This window comes from Pinus tabuliformis, chromosome 4_1, assembly GCF_031772625.1.
Source record: "Pinus tabuliformis cultivar Carrire ecotype Pingquan chromosome 4_1, CPIR1, whole genome shotgun sequence".
Taxonomy (NCBI): domain Eukaryota; kingdom Viridiplantae; phylum Streptophyta; class Pinopsida; order Pinales; family Pinaceae; genus Pinus; species Pinus tabuliformis.
Window position 1 is genome coordinate 429452677 of NC_142303.1, and position 18135 is coordinate 429470811.

Here is an 18135-nt window from a genome sequence, read left to right on the forward strand (position 1 = left end):
CTGCTTGACTGTCTCTATCGTGAAAGGAAGACTTGGTGTATTTACCCAAAGTACACCCCTTGCATGTATCAACTTGCTCTAGCATAACTTTGGGAAAATTGGTGGAGATATGCTGCATGATCTTCAAAGCCCCATTATGAAAGTGGCCTAATCGCCTATGCCACAACTCGCCAACGTCTCGGTTCTGCACCATCTCTACTTTCGTGCTCAAAGAAGCACAATCCTCTAGCTCTAGCTTATAGATATTCTTCACCCAAAACCCTATCTTCTTTACCTAATCCGTGGCTATGTATCAAAGGACCGCCTTTCCTTTCGAGAAGATCACATCATAGCCTCTATCCTCAAGCATGGAAATGGATACCAAGTTCTTCTTCATCTCGGGCACATACATAACATTCTTCAAGGTGAGTGGAGCCCCATGCTCCCTCTGAAAAGTAACCATTCCCAATCTAGTAGCACTATACCTCCCATCGTCACCCATCTCAATATGCATATGGAGATCTTTCTCCTCCAGGTCTCTGTATAACTCCTTGTCACTAGTCATGTGGAATGAAGCTCCATTTTCTAAGTATCATACACTTCCCATCATTGAAGAAACCATGCATGCAATGAGGGAAAAGTCCAATTCAAATTGAGAGGCCAATGCCTCATTCGCCGCTCCTCCTGAGGACTTGTTCTTGGACTTCTTGAGTGGACAATTTGTCGCAAAATGGCCCAACTCATGACAATGAAAGCACTTAACTTTCGTCATGTCTTTCTTCTTACCTCCATGACAAGAATCTGATTTGGAATGGGAAGCTTTCCTTTTCCCCTTCTTTGTCTTAATCTCTAAGGCACAATTCTTTTCATCATCATTCTTTGATGAAGAGCCATCCCTGGTGTTCTTCTTGATCTCCTCTTGCATCAAATCTAACCACAGTTGTTCCCAATATGGAAGCTTCTCCCGACCATTGGCAGAGTCCCGATAACTATGCCAACTCTTTGGGAGTCCCAGAAGAGAAAGACTCACCATATCATCCTCGAAAACTATGATTCCAAAACTTCCAAGTTCATCATGACATTGAGTGAACTTGGTCAAGTATTTTGGAATAGTCTCGCCTTTATCCATTTTGATTTTTCACAGTTTGTTCTTCAACGCCAATTTCCTTTGGTCACTATTTCTTTGATACAAATCCATAAATTATTTCCACATAGCATACAGACTTTCCTTTCCATGGAGACTCGAGACAATGTGGTCTCGAACTCCCTCAAGGATTATCCGCCTCAGCTTCACCACAAACTTCTTCCATTTGGCCAGATTCTATGCATCTGTTGCTGTTGGCTTAGGAATGTCTTGATCAATGAATTCCTTCAAGCTATTATCCTCCATTACAACCTCCTTTTCGTCCCTCTAGGATATATAATTCAAGCTACCTTCCAAGGAACACTTGAGCCACAAACTGTAGAACGCCATCTGCCGATCCTGAAGTATGTATTGCAAATTCGAATTTCACTTGTAACCCAAAACTCAAAACTTCAATCCTCTAATATATTGGATTCAACTCTGAAACCATGCAGATTTTCCTGTAGATTCACAAGATAATGAAATGTACTAAAGCACAGGACAAGAATATACTTCTACTTTCAACCAATGAAAGCTAATAGATCGATGAAAACAATAAGAACAAGAAGAAGATAAATCAATGGCACATAACACAAAATGTATCCGGGGAAATCTACTACTCAAAACCCTGCTATTTGTATTTCATATCTCATAAATATGAGTGAAGATACAAAGCTTGTTATCACTAGAACAATTCCACACAAGTATGCTCAACTTTCTCAGCTCACAAGCAAGCTCTTGGCAAACACTTAGTCAGTTCTGTAGTTCTCCAAGCTCTTATTGCCTTGCGTAATGCCTAGGATGAATAACTCGTATTTAAAGGGAATTCATGCTTCCAAAAATGCACAATCCAAACATAGTTCCTTCTTTGATTGCATGCATGATCTATACAACTCAGTAAATCATACAACTGATAGTACATTGTCCCTGCACTCTAGTCTCAACTGGGTCTTTCTCTAAACTGACATGCGTGAGTTTCTCATGAGGGAATATTTAGTTAACTGGAGTAACACTTGTGGATGCACCAGTGCACCAACTGACTGTTAGTCCTTAATTAGTTCCACAAACAGTTAGAACTAATTTAACTGACCATAACTCAGTAAACTGAGTTAATCTGATTACAACTCAAATAAACTCATCCTGGACCCCTAAACTTAGGGAGAATATATACATGACTAAAGAAAGACTTCCAACTCAAAATTCCTAAGCTAATTAAGTTAATTAAACTTAATGAACTATTAACAAGTTTCTATGAGAATAGAATTCTATTTTAATTCTCAGTTTAATTCAAGGAAAAATTTAAACTAGAATTTCTTGTTGCCATTTCTCAACACTTCCTCTCAACAAGAAAGGGATTATTAGCTACCATGATCCTGCCTCTGTGAAACTTGAATTTACATCTTGACAATGTCTTTTTCAAAATGTCATCATCTTGCTCCTCCATCAGAATGTACTCTAACAACATAATCCACCTCAATACACAATCTGTGAGATGATGATTTCAGATATCAATTTGCTTTGACTGTTCATTAAAATTGGATTTTCAAAGAGTTTGATACAACTCTAATTATCCTAGTAAATCACTGTAGGATCCATCTGTTGACCAACAAACCAACCAAAATCTTCCTCATTCAGATGGCCTCACATGCTGCATGACTCGCAACCATGTGCTCTTCCCTTGTTGAACTAAGTGCAACTGATCTCTATTTCCTACTGTACCAAGAAACTGTCACTAACCCAATACTGAAAATCCCTCTAGATGTGCTCTTCCTGTCGAATGGACTCCCTACCTAATACGCATCGATGAAACCTTGAAGCTTCACTCACTTTGTCAGTTTGTACAACAAAGATACTGAGAAGTTCCCCTGAGGTATCTCAGTACATGCTTTTCCACCTCCGAATACAGCTTGGTAAGCCTAACCATCGCTTGAATAATCTGGTTAAATGCATAGCATAAATCTGGTTTTGTGTTCACCAAGTACATGAGTGAACCCACAAGCTGCCTATAAACAATAGCTTCCACTATCTCTCTCGAAGTAGCATCCTCCTTCCTCCAATTACCTACTAAAGGAGTCTCCATGGGTTTGCTGCTATCAATTCAAAATCTCCTAAGTATCTTGTTGGCATACTTAGCCCGAGACACAAAAAAATCCCCATCTCCCTACCATACCTCCATGCCAAGAAATTAATGCATGAGAACCATTTCCTTCATCTAAAACTCTCTTGTAAGGTCCTCCTTGCAAGACTTGATTAACTAATCATCACCTGTCAGTATGAGATCATCAACATAAAGTACAATGATCAACAATTTACCTTCCACCACTATGTGGTACAAGTTTGCATCCACTTCAAACTTCATGAAGCTCAACCCAGTGAAGTAGCTATCTATCCTGGTGTACCAAGCACAAGGTGGTTGCTTCAGCCCATACAATGGTCTCTTGAGATGGCACACGTGACTCAAGATCGAAGGTTTCAAAACCTTCAGGCTGCTCTGTATACACCTCTTGCTCAATCATGCCATTAAGGAATGTTGTCTTTACATCCATCTAATGTATATTCCAACCCATCTTTGCTAATAGTGCTAATATAGATTTAATTGGTGAGTACCTTGCAACATGAGCAAAGGTCTCATCATAGTCAATCCCCTCTACCTGTGAAAAGCTACGGACCACAAATCTAGCCTTATGCTTCTCCACACTACCATCTACAACTTGCTTTACTTTGTAAAGCCAACAAGAGCTCATCACAGACTTATCCTATGGTCTTGGGACCACATCCCAAACACTGTTATGAACTATGAAGTCATACTCCTCTACCATGGTATCAACCCAAACTGGCTGCTGCATTGATTCCTTAAAGGAAGATGGCTTTTTCACAAGAGATTCGCCCATAAGAGCCATGTATCCAATGTACCTCTCAGGTGACCTCCTCTACCTATGCTGAGAAGTGGGTGCTCCCACATTCTCCCATGCATCATCCAACAATCTGTCAGCCTCTTTGGTGTGCTCTCTTCCCTCTCTGGAAGACTTTGCCTAAGTGGATGTCTCCACTCCCGGATCCTCTGCATGTGGCTTCTCCACATACATCTGAGGCTCCTCAACCTTAGGAGATAAAAGATCCTCAACTTCATGTAGCTAAAGCTCCCTCTCAAGGGAAACTCGCATGGCCTTCTCCTCATCGTATCTGACATTCCTGCGAACCACTGTTATCCTGCTGGTCGACAAGTACACCCGATAGCTGTGAGGTGTATCATTGTACCCCACAAATATCCCCAACTCTGTTGTTAGCTCAATCTTCTTCCATGAATATTTGGTCACATGGAAATATAGTGATGACCCAAAAATCCTGAAGTGACCAACATGTGGCCTCTTTCTATAAGAAGCCTCCTCTAGTGTCTCCATCCCAAGTATTCGATGCAGGCTATGGTTCTGAACATAAACCGTTGTGTTGCATGCCTCATCCCACAAGTGTAGTGGGAGTCCTTGATCATGCAACATCGCCCTTGCTTCCCCTATTATACTTCTGTTCTTCCTCTTGGCCACCCCATTCTGGTGAGGGTCATGGGGTGCCATCAAATCCCGTTTAATCCCTTCCATTGCACAAAAGTTCTTAAAGTCATTGCAGACATACTCACCACCATTACCACTCCATAGAGATTTAACCTTCTTCCCCGACTCTTCCTCCAACAATGCTTTAAACTCACAAAACTTTGTGAAGGTTTGATCATTTTTCTGCATGAAAAGTATCCAATATTTTCGAGAAAAGTCATCAACAAATATAACATAATACATGTGTTTGGTCATGGATGTTGTTGAGAATGGTTCGCACACATCTAAATGGACTCACTCTATAATAGCCTCTACTCGCGTGTCTCTATCATGAAAGGAAGACTTAGTGTATTTACCCAAAGTACACCCCTTGCATGTATCAACTTTCTCTAGCGTACCTTTGGGAAAACCGATGGACATATACTGCATGACCTTCAAAGCCCCATGATGCAAGTGGCCCAATCACCCATACCACAACTTACCAATGTCTCGGCTCTACACCATCTCTGCTTTCATGCTCAAAGAAACACAATCCTCTACCTCTATCTTATAGAGATTCTTCACCTAAATCCCTATCTTCTTTACCTAACTCGTGGCTATGTGTTGAAGGAACGCCTTTCCTTTCGATAAGATCACATTGTAGCCTCTATCCTAAAACATGGCAATGAATACCAAGTTCTTCTTCAGCTTGAGCACATAGATAACATTTTTCAAGGTGAGCGGAGCCCCATGATCCCTCTGAAAAGTAACCATGCCCAATCTAGTAGCACTATACCTCCCGTCGTCACCCATCTCGATATGCATATGTAGATCTTTCTCCTCCGGGTCACTGAACAACTCCTTGTCACCAGTCATGTGGAATGAAGATCCACTGTCTACGTACCATACACTTCCCATCATTGATGACACCATTCATGAAATGAGGGAAAAGTCTAATTTGAATTGAGAGGCCAAAGCCTCACTCGCTCCTCCTCCTAAGGACTTCTTCTTGGACTTCTTGAGTGGACAATTTGTCGCAAAATGGCCCAACTAATGACAATGAAAGCACTTAAATTTAGTCATGTCTTTCTTCTTACCTCCATGGAAAGAATTTGATTTGGAATGGGAAGATTTCCCTTTCCCCTTCTTCGCCTTAATCTATAAGGCACAGTTCTCTTCATCATCAACCTTTGACGAAGAGCCATCACTGGTGTTCCTCTTGATCTCCTCTTGCATCAAATCCGACCACAATCATTCCCAATCTGGCAGCTTCTCCTGACCATTGACAGAGTCCCGATAATTGTGCCAACTCTTTGGGAGTCCTAGAAGAGCAAGACTCACCATATCATCCTTGGAAACCGTGATTCCAACACTTCCAAATTCATCATGACATTGAGTGAAATTGGTCAAGTGTTTTGGAATAGTCTCGCCTTTCTCCATTTTGATTTTTCAGAGTTTTTCCTTTAGCGCCAATTTCCTTTGGTCACCTCTTTTCTGATACAAGTCCGTCAATTCCTTCCACATAGAATAAAATTTTTCCTTTCCATGGAGACTTGAGACAATGTGGTGTCGAACTCCCTCAAGGATTATCCGCCTTGCCTTGCCACACACTTCTTCCATTCATCCAGATTCTGTGCATCTGATGTTGTTGGCTTAGGAACATCTTTATCAATGAATTCCTTTAATCCATTATGATCCATCACAACCTCCATTATGTCCCTCATAGTTTTATATTTTGAGCTACCTTCCAAGGCATACTTGAGCTGCAAACTGTAGAAGACCATTTGCCGATCCTGAAGTATGTATTGCAAATTCGAATTTCACCTATAACCCAAAACTCAAAACTTCAAAATCTACTCTAGTATATTGAATTCAGCTCCGATACCATGTAGATTTTCCTGTAGATTCACAATCTCATGCAATGTACTAAAGCACAGGACAATAATCTACTTCTACTTTCAACTAGCGAAAGCCAATAGATCAATGAAAATAATAAGAACAAGAAGAAGATAAGTCAATGGCACATAGCACAAGATGTATCTAGGCAAGGCCACTGCTCAAAACCCTGCTATCTATATTGCATATATCATAAATATGAGTGAAGATACAAAGCTTGTTCTCACTACAACAATTCCGCACAAGTATGCTTAACTCTCTCAACTCACAAGCAAGCTCTTGGCCAACACCTAGCCAATTCTGCATCTCTCCAAGCCCCTATTTCCTTGTGTAATTCCTAGGATGAATAGCCCATATTTAAAGGGAATTCATGCTTTTAAAACTACGTAATCCAAACATAGGTCCTTCTCTGATTGCATGCATGATCTATACAACTCAGTAAATCATACAACTGATAGTACATTGTCCCTACACTCTAGTCTCAACTGGGTCTTTCTCTAAACTGACATGCATGGGTTTCTCATGAGGGAATCTTCAGTTAACTGGAGTAACACTTGTGGATGCATCAGTGCACCAACTAACTGTTAGTACTCTATTAGTTCCATAAACAATTAGAACTAATTTAACTGACCATAACTCAGTAAACTCAGTTAATCTAATTACAACTCAAATAAACTCATCCTGGACCCCTAAAACTTAGGGAGAAGATATACATGACTACAGAAAGACTTCCAACTCGGAAACCCTAAGCTAATTAAGCTAATTAAACTTAATGAACTATTTACAAGTTGCTATGAGGATAGAATTCGATTTTAATTCTTAGTTTAATTCAAGGACAAATTTAAACTGGAATTTATTGTTGCCATTTCACAACATAACTAGAAGCTGGGTGATGTGATAGCACATAATAAGACTCAATTGCAGAAAAGTAAATGATAAAAGAAAGGAATTGAGCGAGAATTCCTTTGGCTATGTTTGGAAACTGCGATTCCAAATGAAAGAGTGCTTTGCATAAGTACAAGAAGTCTTATTAACCTTGACTTGTAGGACATTATGTGGATATGTGCTATGTTCATGAACATGAATTTGACAGTTATAAATGTTGGTTTCTAGCAATAACATGATTCGTCAAGGAATAAGAGTTCCTTGAGAGATGATATATGCACATGTTTAGTTATGGGTCAACATGATCGGTACAAGAAGAAAAGATATTTGGTATATTGTTATGCTTATTTATGCATTGACATTTATGTGTTTATGGAATTATGATGAAGAATATTGCATGAAAAAAGAGATTGCCATGAAATCTTGAAGAAGTCTTAGGTTTAACTTTCTTTTGGATGCACTGGGAACCCTGGGGTTGTGTCATGGTGTTTGTTGCTAGTTTTGTGATTTTAGTATTTTATGGTTTGTTTGCATTTGACTTAAAATTTTGTTTATGTCTGGTGCATGGCCATGCCAATTTGTTGTTGGTGTCATATTGATATTGGTTTTCCATGGTTTTCTTCTTATTTGTTTCTTATGCTTGCCTTTTATGTTTTTAGGGTCTTTGGAATTAGTTGGGGAAGGAGGAAGTTAATGGAGCTCAAGGAGAGTTGTGTGGTACCAAATAGGTAATGTAAGACTCATATGAAGTCGGTGCATAAGTAAGGGCAGTTGAAGGCAAGAATATGAAAACCAGTGGATTGGTTGGGTCCATTGGTATAAATGGACAGTGGCAGAGTAGTCATGAGAAAGATAACAGAAAAAGTAAAGTGAATGGATTTGAGGCATCATATGACTTGGCTATGTTGGAAACTGTTGTTCTCATTGTTTTGTGTGTTGTGCACAAATAAAGGGAGTTCTCTTAACCTTGACCTTATGTGTAATCATGATTATGTTGATGTTTATATATGTATATATGTATGTATGTACGCTATTTTTTGACAGGGTCGTTAGGGATCAGGATTATTTTATGCTGATGTTTGTAGGTATATATGTATGTATGTATTTCGTTTTCTGATAGGGTCATCATGAATCATTATTTTGGAGGAATTCTTGCTTATGTAGGTGAATGACATGAAGGAGTTCCTATTTTATGAGGAATCAAGTGGGAAGAGTAGCCTTGAGAAATATATGAGTTTAGTATCATATGGATATGAATTGATATTATGTGATTATAATATGTCTATTTTTATGTTATGGATAGGTAATTTTGAGGGATACATCAGCGCAATGAAAGTAGTGCAACCTGTGGCATGTTGGAACAAGCATGAATAGTGGAAAGACACTAGAAGCAAGGTTTCTTGGAGGAGTCAATGTGTGGTCTCTAGATTTTTAAATACTACTGTTGTGTAGCCATTGTACATTTTGTACTTGTAGTGTTGTGTGCATGTTTCATATGGTACTGTGTATATATGGTGTTGTGTGCATGTTGCATGTGTGGTACTGTGTACATATAGTGCTTTGTGCATGTTTCATATGTGGTACTGTGTACATATAGTGATGTGTGCTTTTTGGATATGTGGTGTTGTGTACATATATTGTTGTGCATGTGTTGTATGCGTATATATGGTGTTGTGTGCATGTTGTATATGAAGTACTATGTACATATAGTGCAGTGTGCATGTTGTACATGTGGTGTTATGTACATGTGGTACATGTGGTGTTGTGTACACATTGTGCAAGTGGTGTTGTGTACATGTGGTATTGTGTACACGTTGTGTAGGTGGTGTTGTGTACATGTGATGTTGTGTATGCGTTGTGCGAGAAGTGTTGTGTACATGTGGTATTGTGTACATATTATACACATTGTGTTATATACATGTGGTACTATGTTATATGTATTGTGTAGTTGTTGTACCATGACATGTGTATTCGTTGTGTTGTATTTTATGTATGTATATGTATTGTGTTGTACGCGGGTTGTGGGTGTATTTTGTTGTATCGTACATTGCGTGTAGGTGTATGTATTGTGTGGTACATAGGGTGTAGGTTTATGTGTTCTGCTGTAAATCGGGTGTATGTGTATGTGTTTTGTTGTACACCGGGTGTAGGTGTATGTATTGTGTTGTGGGGTACATTAGGTGTAGGTGTATGTCTTATTTGGTACACCATGTGTGGCTATATGGGTGTGATGTACATTGTATGTATATGTACATGATTGAAGAGAAGAGAAGGTATTGGGTGCTTTTCGGGTTTGGAAACTAATTTGGTGTGTGTATAGAAAGGAAAATGAACAAAGGGAGAAGCAAAGAATTATTTGAAGGATAAGTATCAATGTTTTATTTTAGTTTTATTATGCATGTAATTTATGAATCTGATTTATGATAGTTATATGTAATCTATGATTTTTATTTATGATGGTTGAGTTTTGAGCTAACCGGAAGCGATATGTTTATTCATGATGATTTGATCAAAGAGCTAATTTGACTTGTTATGACATGAAGCAAACTGATTGCAAGTGTACCTTATTGACAAGCTACCGATGAGGTATGATTTGAATTTATTTTGAATCTAATGGGAATTATGTGCTTGGTACAAGAAAGAATGAAAATGCTTGGATGAGTGGTTGAAAATTACTACAAGCATTAGTAGCAACAACAAAAGGAATTGGAACAGGTAGAAACATGATGGTAAATAACTTCAGGAGTAGGTCCATTGTAGGAAACTGTTAGGACTCCAATATGTACCATTTTGTTATATATTTTGATATCATTTTACTCTCAAAACCATAAGCTCCAATGTCTTTTTCATTCACTATATCCTAAGGTATATGGAAACCTTCTCTTTATTATATGGTTAATCTGTCTTACATTTAATTCCATAATACTCTTATATTTTATCAATTATTGAAGTGCATTGTTGCTAACATAAGTTGAAGATCGCAGATAAAGTTATATGCCTTGATGAGAACGAGCGGCTGTAGCTGAAACAGCTGACTGAGTTGCGGGAACAGCCGACTACGTTGCTGAAACAGCTGGTCCTGTTGCTGAAACAGCTGGTCCCGTTGCTGAAACAGCTGGTCCCGTTGCTGAAACAGCTGGTCCCGATACTGAAACAGTTAACTCAGCTGCTGAAACAGCCGACAAAGCACGCAAATTCCGTTATGCGTAATTTGCGATTCTGAAGAACTTTTTGTGGATAATAGCAGCAGGCCGAAGATACGGTTACCTGAATTATTGTAAAGATAGCATGACTGTTGTCTCGGTTGTAACAGTATCTCTTTTTAAAGAAGAACAGAATAGTCTTGTTTTGAACAGAATCGAGATATCCGCTCTTGTGTAAAATTGTAAATGATGTCTCCTCTTTAAAAAGAGGAGACATCATCATTAGAGGGGATCGAACTGTAATTTTGAGAACAACATTGTGTGAGACAGGAGCTAGTCTCCTTTTTGTATGTACCAGTTTCTTGACAGATGAATAAAGACCTGTTTTGAGCATTCTAGTTTAATTCTTTCTCTTGGGGAATCTTGTGAGAAGGAAAGGGCCCGCCTTCCTCACAAGATCCACCCCTTTATTCCTGTAGTTGTTTATTTCCTATGTATTTGCATTGTATTTAGTTCTGTTGCTGAAACACTAGTTACATGGTTTGTGATACTCTGTTTCTTAGCGCTACATGTATTGATTGCACGAGTGGATGATGAGAGCATGTGCTGAAGATCCCTGTACAGAGGGATAGGGTCTTGCTCCATTGATTGCTTTCTTTTACTTGCAGTGTGATTAGAACAGAGAGGCCAAGTGCTGAAGATTCCTGTTCCTGGGAATAGGGTCTTGACCTCTTAAGGTTACTTCTTTTGCAGTGTGATTAGTGCCAGGCAGCAGGTGCTGAAGTTCCCACCAAGGAATAGGGTCCTGTTCCTGCTATAGTTGAATGATTTCTTTTCTTATACATTTATTTCCCTTTTGCTGTAACAGAGAAATCGTGTCTGCTATAAGTTAATTGACTTCAGCTTTAATTAAGTAGACTGTGAATTGATAGATTGCTGAATTTAACAATTGTGTGTGACTTTCTTTTACTACAACATTGAACTGCTTTTGAAATTGAGCATATCCAGTGCGCTATTACCTTTGGAATAAAAAGACCTTCTCGGGTTGACAATTTATGTGGAGCTCGAATTGTGAAAACAATTAGAGCGGCCAACAGAAACTAATACCCAATAGTGTCCATTGATTTCCATGAGCATGTTATGACTGATACAATGGTATTGAGGTAGGGATATGCCTTGGTTTTTGAACCTTTAGATGTGAGGAAACCTTGCCAAAGGAGGGATCTCTCGAGGGACTATGTAGCAGAGAAGGGGATGCCTGTGGAACTTGGAATGTGTGTGACTGCATGGAAAGGGGTGACTTGGTTATCGGAGGGACTATGTAGCAGATAAGGGAAGGAAAAGGAATGAATTTGTTTTGGTAATTAGCACTACCATATGGAATCAGAAGCACATTGGGAGTGTTCCTTGGAACAATGAGCTGATAACTATTCACTGAGGGAACAAGTAGCGCAAGGATTGCAATGCTAGACATTGGATGAAATCTTTGATTTTGGCAGTGGATTATGGAATTCATGGGAAGGAGGTGAATCTTGGTACTACTTCTAGGGTGGAGTTGTGAGCATATGGATTCTGTTGTTGCTGATGCAGGCATCATATCCTTTTATTTGTTGGTTGAGAAAATGTGCATATGTGTATATGTGTATATTATTATAGATACTAGACCAAGTTATGTTTATAAAGCTCCATAGATAGTATGATTATTTTTTGGTTGAAGCAAATGTGCATGAGAGTATATGTGGTTTTTATTGTAAATATCGTACCGAGGATGGTGTTCCCAAAAGGGGGAGGGTTATGTAATATCCCATGGTTGATTTCCATATAAAAAAAATATAATACCAAGGTCATGGGACACATATTCCAAGCTGAATGGTGGGAAAATCATCCTAGTAGGAATCACTTGTTGTTTATTATGGCTAAGGAAATTGGAAAAGGCTTTGGAAAGGCAAAGTGGCAATTTTTGGCATTTATATATGAAAGTAAATGAAAATAGGAGAAAAGAAAGGTGAAAGGTCACAGATTTGCATGAGAAGGAGATTGAAGGAAAAATGAAGAAATTAGAGCTGTCAATGATACAAAAGGCTTATGAGGATTAGTTCATGTCTTTTGTCAGTGTTAGATTTTGTGAGTTCATTTTTCGAGCTCTCTCTTTATTATCTTTCTCTCACACTCTTGCACACTTAGATAAATCTTGGAGAATTGTTGGAGCATGCTGGGAGCACTCTTGTTTTCATTGGATTTGGAGAAAGAAGGAAAAGGAAAGTGGGAAAGCACAAGGGAACAATGGGATAAACAACTACAGCAGGATTGCTTTGCATGTATCGAGTTGCATATATGATTTCCTTGCCAGTTTTGGAATGCATGGTATATGCATGTGGTTATTTGGTTTTGTCATTGACATGGAGGATTTATTAGATTGACAATGGTTTTTCCTAGCCTTACCGTTTCCTGGATAGCCACGGTGTTGTGGGTTTCCCACTTGATTGTTTTCTGATTGCTACTCATATTCCTTATGGTTGTGGGGTTGAGTTACTGGTTCCTAGAGCCTTGGTTGGAAAAATGCTTTGGAAGCCCAAGAACAACTTGGGTTGATTTACTAGTACTAGAAGCATTGGTTGGACAAACTCTCTGGAGCCCTTGGTGGGTTGAGTTACTAGTCTTAGAGCCTTGGTTGAAAAAATTCTCTAGAGCCCTGTGCCAACTTTTGGTTGAGTTACTAGTCTTGGAGCAAGGTTGGAACAAACACTTTGGAGCCCTGGAAAACTTAGGTAGAGATTGATGTGGTGATGGTTAGTAATGTCCAACCATGAGCTGGAATCATTGGTTGAGGGTTGAGGTAGTTTTTCCTCTAGAAGCCATGGTTTGGTTTTTCTTGGTTTATTCCATGAGATCCCATATTCATGCTTGAAATATGGCATGAGCATGATTGGATGAAAGATAGATTTGGTTCAGCCCAATCTATGGTCTAGGGGTACGTGGAAGTCCCTTACTTGGTTGGTAATTTCATATGTTAATAAGAGATATTCTTCTATTATGATATATATATATATATATATATATATATATATATATATATATATATATGTTGGCAATATGTTGGTGATATTATGGTTGAGTTTCCATGGTTTACATGCTAGTTAATTTATGATTATAAGTTGTTCATATGATGTGTATCTTCTATGGATCTTTTCATGAGTTGTTTATCAATTGATTGGTCAATGAATTTATGAGCAAAAAAATATTATTGCAGCTATCATGAGAGGGTATTAGACCTTCTTGGTGGATCTTAGATAAGTTTCATACCCTTATGTTCAGATATGCATTTATGACCTGTAGATTACATGTCTGCCATATGTTTGACAAAATGTTTGTCATGATTAGGCCTGGTTAGGTCAAGTCCTTATTTAAGTTTTGTGTTAAAGGATTTTTTCTTGTGTCATTTATTATTTTGGGAAGTATCATCAATTTCTAGGAAGTTATTTGGAGTCTATCCCTAAAAAGGTGGCATAGATCTCGCGGTTGTAGGTTCATAGTTGAGAAATTGGGACTGCAGTCACTACCTTGCAAGATTATGCATGCAACTAGAGGCCTAAATTTGCATGGATGTAGGCTTATGCATGTGACTGGAAGCCTAGGTCAGTGAAACAACAATCTAGCTCAGGGTCTAGGCACTTGGAGTGCTTGTTGTGCTCTTGGGGTTCTTGTAGCTCCTGAGGAAGCTTAATAAAGTTTTAGTTCACCGATTCCACTTCCTTAACTATACTTAGGAGGTGGAGTCATGTCGTAGTAGCCCTCATCTCATGTTTACCTCGACAGTGCCGTGAAAGTGGTAAATATGGGAGGAGGATGTTACATTTGGAGACCCAATTTGTCCTTTAAGCCAACTTGAACTTTTATCTACATGTGGGTTTTCACATAAAAAATATATTTTTCTTTGACCAAATTAAATTCTTCCAAGGGAAAATAAGGTATTATCTAGATGAGGAAGGTAGTCCAAAGGAAGAAATTTGTCCCTAAGTTTCCAAATTAACGACATCTCATTGGATAGAAGAAGCTTGATGAAAAGACAACAATTCCAATGTTAGGGAACCCTGTAGATCTAAATCTGAAGTAATTTTCCATTTTCCAAACAACAGATCCCTGAACCTGCCAATTGAGGCTTGACTAAGTTTGAGAATATTATTTGAATGAAGAGAAGATATGGGCTTTGGAGAGAAATGATAGCCTAAAGGTCCTCCCAAGAAAATGTTTTTTCCAATAATAAAATCATGAACATTCTCAACTTTCCAAATTAGTCCGTTAGTTACCAATGTAAGAGCCATTAACAAACCTTTCCAGGTGGGTGACCTTGAATCAGATATGAGTGCAAAACCTAAATGGAACCATTCCTTGAAGGACCTATTTTGAATATATTTGGCATAAATTAATCTACTCCATAATCCAGAATTAGTAACAATCCTACAAAGGCTTTTAATTGCAAGGGCACAACCAAAATAATTGTGGTTTTTTAAAACCCATCCACCCAGATTCTTTGGAATAGATAATAACTCCCATTTTACTCGGTGGATACCTGCCTTTTTTCTTACCTATCTAGAGAAAGTTGAAACTGGCTTGCTTAATTTTGTTAACAATAGATTTAGGAATTTTTGCAAGAGTTAGCTAGTAAATAGATATTCCTTCAAGGACTAACTTCAGTAGGATTTTTCTGCCACCGAGAGATAGCCAACGATAGAACCAATGTTTGATTATTTTTTCCACACATATGAACAACCAATTCCAATCATGTATGTGATAACAATTTGGCTTTAGGGGGAAGCCCAAATATGTGAAATATTCTTCCAAAGAGCCCACCTTAAAATGAATAAATTTGATCACATCTGAGATGACTTGTTGTTGAGTATGACAGTGATAAAATGAAGAATAATTACACTGATTTCCATACCTATAGCATAATAGAAGGAGAGGAAAATGTGAGAGAAGGATTCCCATTCAGAGATCGTGTCTTCCCTAAATATGAGTATGTCATAAAAAAAAGGAGATGGGAGACAATACAATATTTTTCAATCTTGACCCCTCTAATTTTTCCTTCTCTATTAGCTTGATTTATCATCCAAATTATGCTTTTGATGATAAGAAGAAACTAAAAGAGGGATAAATTTCAACCTTGTCTCCAGCCGCTGGAAGTGGGAGAGAACATCGTAGGTGAACCATTAACAAGAACAACAAAATTTGTTGAGGTTACACATCCCATGATCCAGTTAGTCATCAAAGCATTCAAACCAATTTTGGATAGCACCCTTCTGAGAAAATTCTAATTGACTCGGTCATAGGATTTGACCAAGTCCACCTTGTGAACCATTGAATTCAACTTCTTTATCTTAATAAAATGTATCATTTCTTGAAAAAAATCCAATGGCATCATGGATCAACCTACTGGGAAGAAAACCAAATTGCTTAGGTGAAAGAAGATTTGAAAGCTTGGGTTTGAGTCTATTGGAAATAAACTTGGAAATAATTTTATAAATTATGTTTCATAAGGATATAGGTCCCAGAGGCCACCCCCCTAATTTTGGATTCTTCTACAATACGCAGAATGTCACCCCCATAAGGTTGAAAAAAGTAAGGAAAATTTCCACAGTCCAACTATCTGGAATAGAAATTTTGTCCTTTGCGAAGTAGTTAAGAAAAAAATTGAGCTCTTCCATAGTAACTAGGCAACATAACTACTTTACATCATCATCAGAGAAAAACATATGTAAGTGTTGAATGACCTTAAGTTGTTCATGTACATTAAAAATACTAGGGTATTTGAAAAGACTGTGAAAATGGATAACCACTTCCTTCATATGGTTCTGTGTTATATTCTTTCCATGACTAGCTCAATGCACTGAGGGGGCGACAACCCTCTTTTTTCATTGCGTCGGGCGTAGTGCCCTAGGGAATTTTTTTGGACCCTATATTAGGTGGGCAGACCTACCTATGGTGTTATGCGTGGTTTTCGCACATGGTTTTGGGCATGATGGTTTTCTTCCATGGTATTTTGTAGATCCAGTCAAGGGAACTATGGTTATTTTCTAATCCAGGATTAATGAATTGTGTTTTATGGATGCTTCAACTTGTATATATATGTATTGTAACATTGAAAGGAATATAATGAAAAAATCAATCTGGTAGTCCCGTTTTTGGGATCCAGGGGAAAATCTCTGTGTATATTTGTTTTACGTTTTATGCTCTCATGTTGGCTTGATGGGCCCTGACCCAGGTTCAGTGTTAGTTAGCCAAGCAAATCCCTACACTACTGGCCCTTTTGGCATCAGTTCACGGAGCGCGGACCGAAGTCTTACCCGAAGAAGTATGGGGGGATGCAAGAACCAAGTTTCTGCACCCTGATATGGTTGTGATGTTGGTTTTATACCTTAAACCCTTCCTTCGTGCAAATTGATAAGCCTTTAGGGCTTATCAATGTACTTTCTCTTTCGTATCTTAGAACCTTCGCGAAGGTATACGATCGTCCTTCGTGCAACCCTAACCAACGACTCAAGCACTTACGCGCTTTTGTTACTGCATTATTGTATAATTTCCTAAATTATCTTAAGTGTTCACCAATTTTACCATGCAATTAAGATTATCTTCACGTAAACATATATCCTTATTTGCATTCATATAGCAGATAGAAACATATATATTTACGCATCAAATTAGCATTATAACATAAACCCAGAACTTAACATAACATAATCGCATGTAATCCACAGAGGAAAAATACAGAGTAATTTCAGAATACTTCTCTTTATTGATGATTTAGATTTCCAATACAGACTCTACTTTCCCTACGCACACAGCTACAGGGGTCCGTGCACTTAGCTGCAGACTTCTACCCTAGGCCTTTGCGTACTCATCTGCAAAGCCTCTTCCTATCCTAGGACTCTTGCTCTTAGCTCTTAATAGACTCATCAAGAACTTAAACTTAATTAGAACTCTTCTAAGACTCCATTTGTATACAATCCCATGGTCCGCGGACCAAGGGCAGATCTCAAAAGCCAACATAAGATATCTAAACTAAGGGCGGAAACCCTTTTTGACTCTTGATATCTTTGCGCTTTGCGGCCACAAAATGCAGAGACTTTACATTCCATTATAAAAAATTTAGGCTTTCTACCCCAAACTTAGGCTTTTAGTCCCAAAAATGACCCTAGGGGACCCGTTCCCAACAGGCCCCCAACACAAACATGGTGACTCGCCCTCGAGTCACTCGGCTGGCGCGAAGATCTTGTCGTGAAGACCTCCTAGCTTGACTTGGACTACTGCAACTTTGGCGGTACATTGTGCTACTGCCTGATTCATCTCCTCGACCAGTTGCTCTGTTGTTGGCCCTGCGCCGTCTGACTAAATCTTCTGCTGAGTCTCCTGCAGACTAGTCGGCTTCCCTTTAATGGTGGCGTGATCAAATAGGTCTCGTCCAACCAAGGCTTTAAGCGATCCTTCAACACTACTTCCTTGTGCTGAGCTGCATCTACCTGCTCTTTCAAAGCCTTGGCGTCTTGTAGCTTTTCGAGTCTCTGCATGATGGCGACAGTGTAAG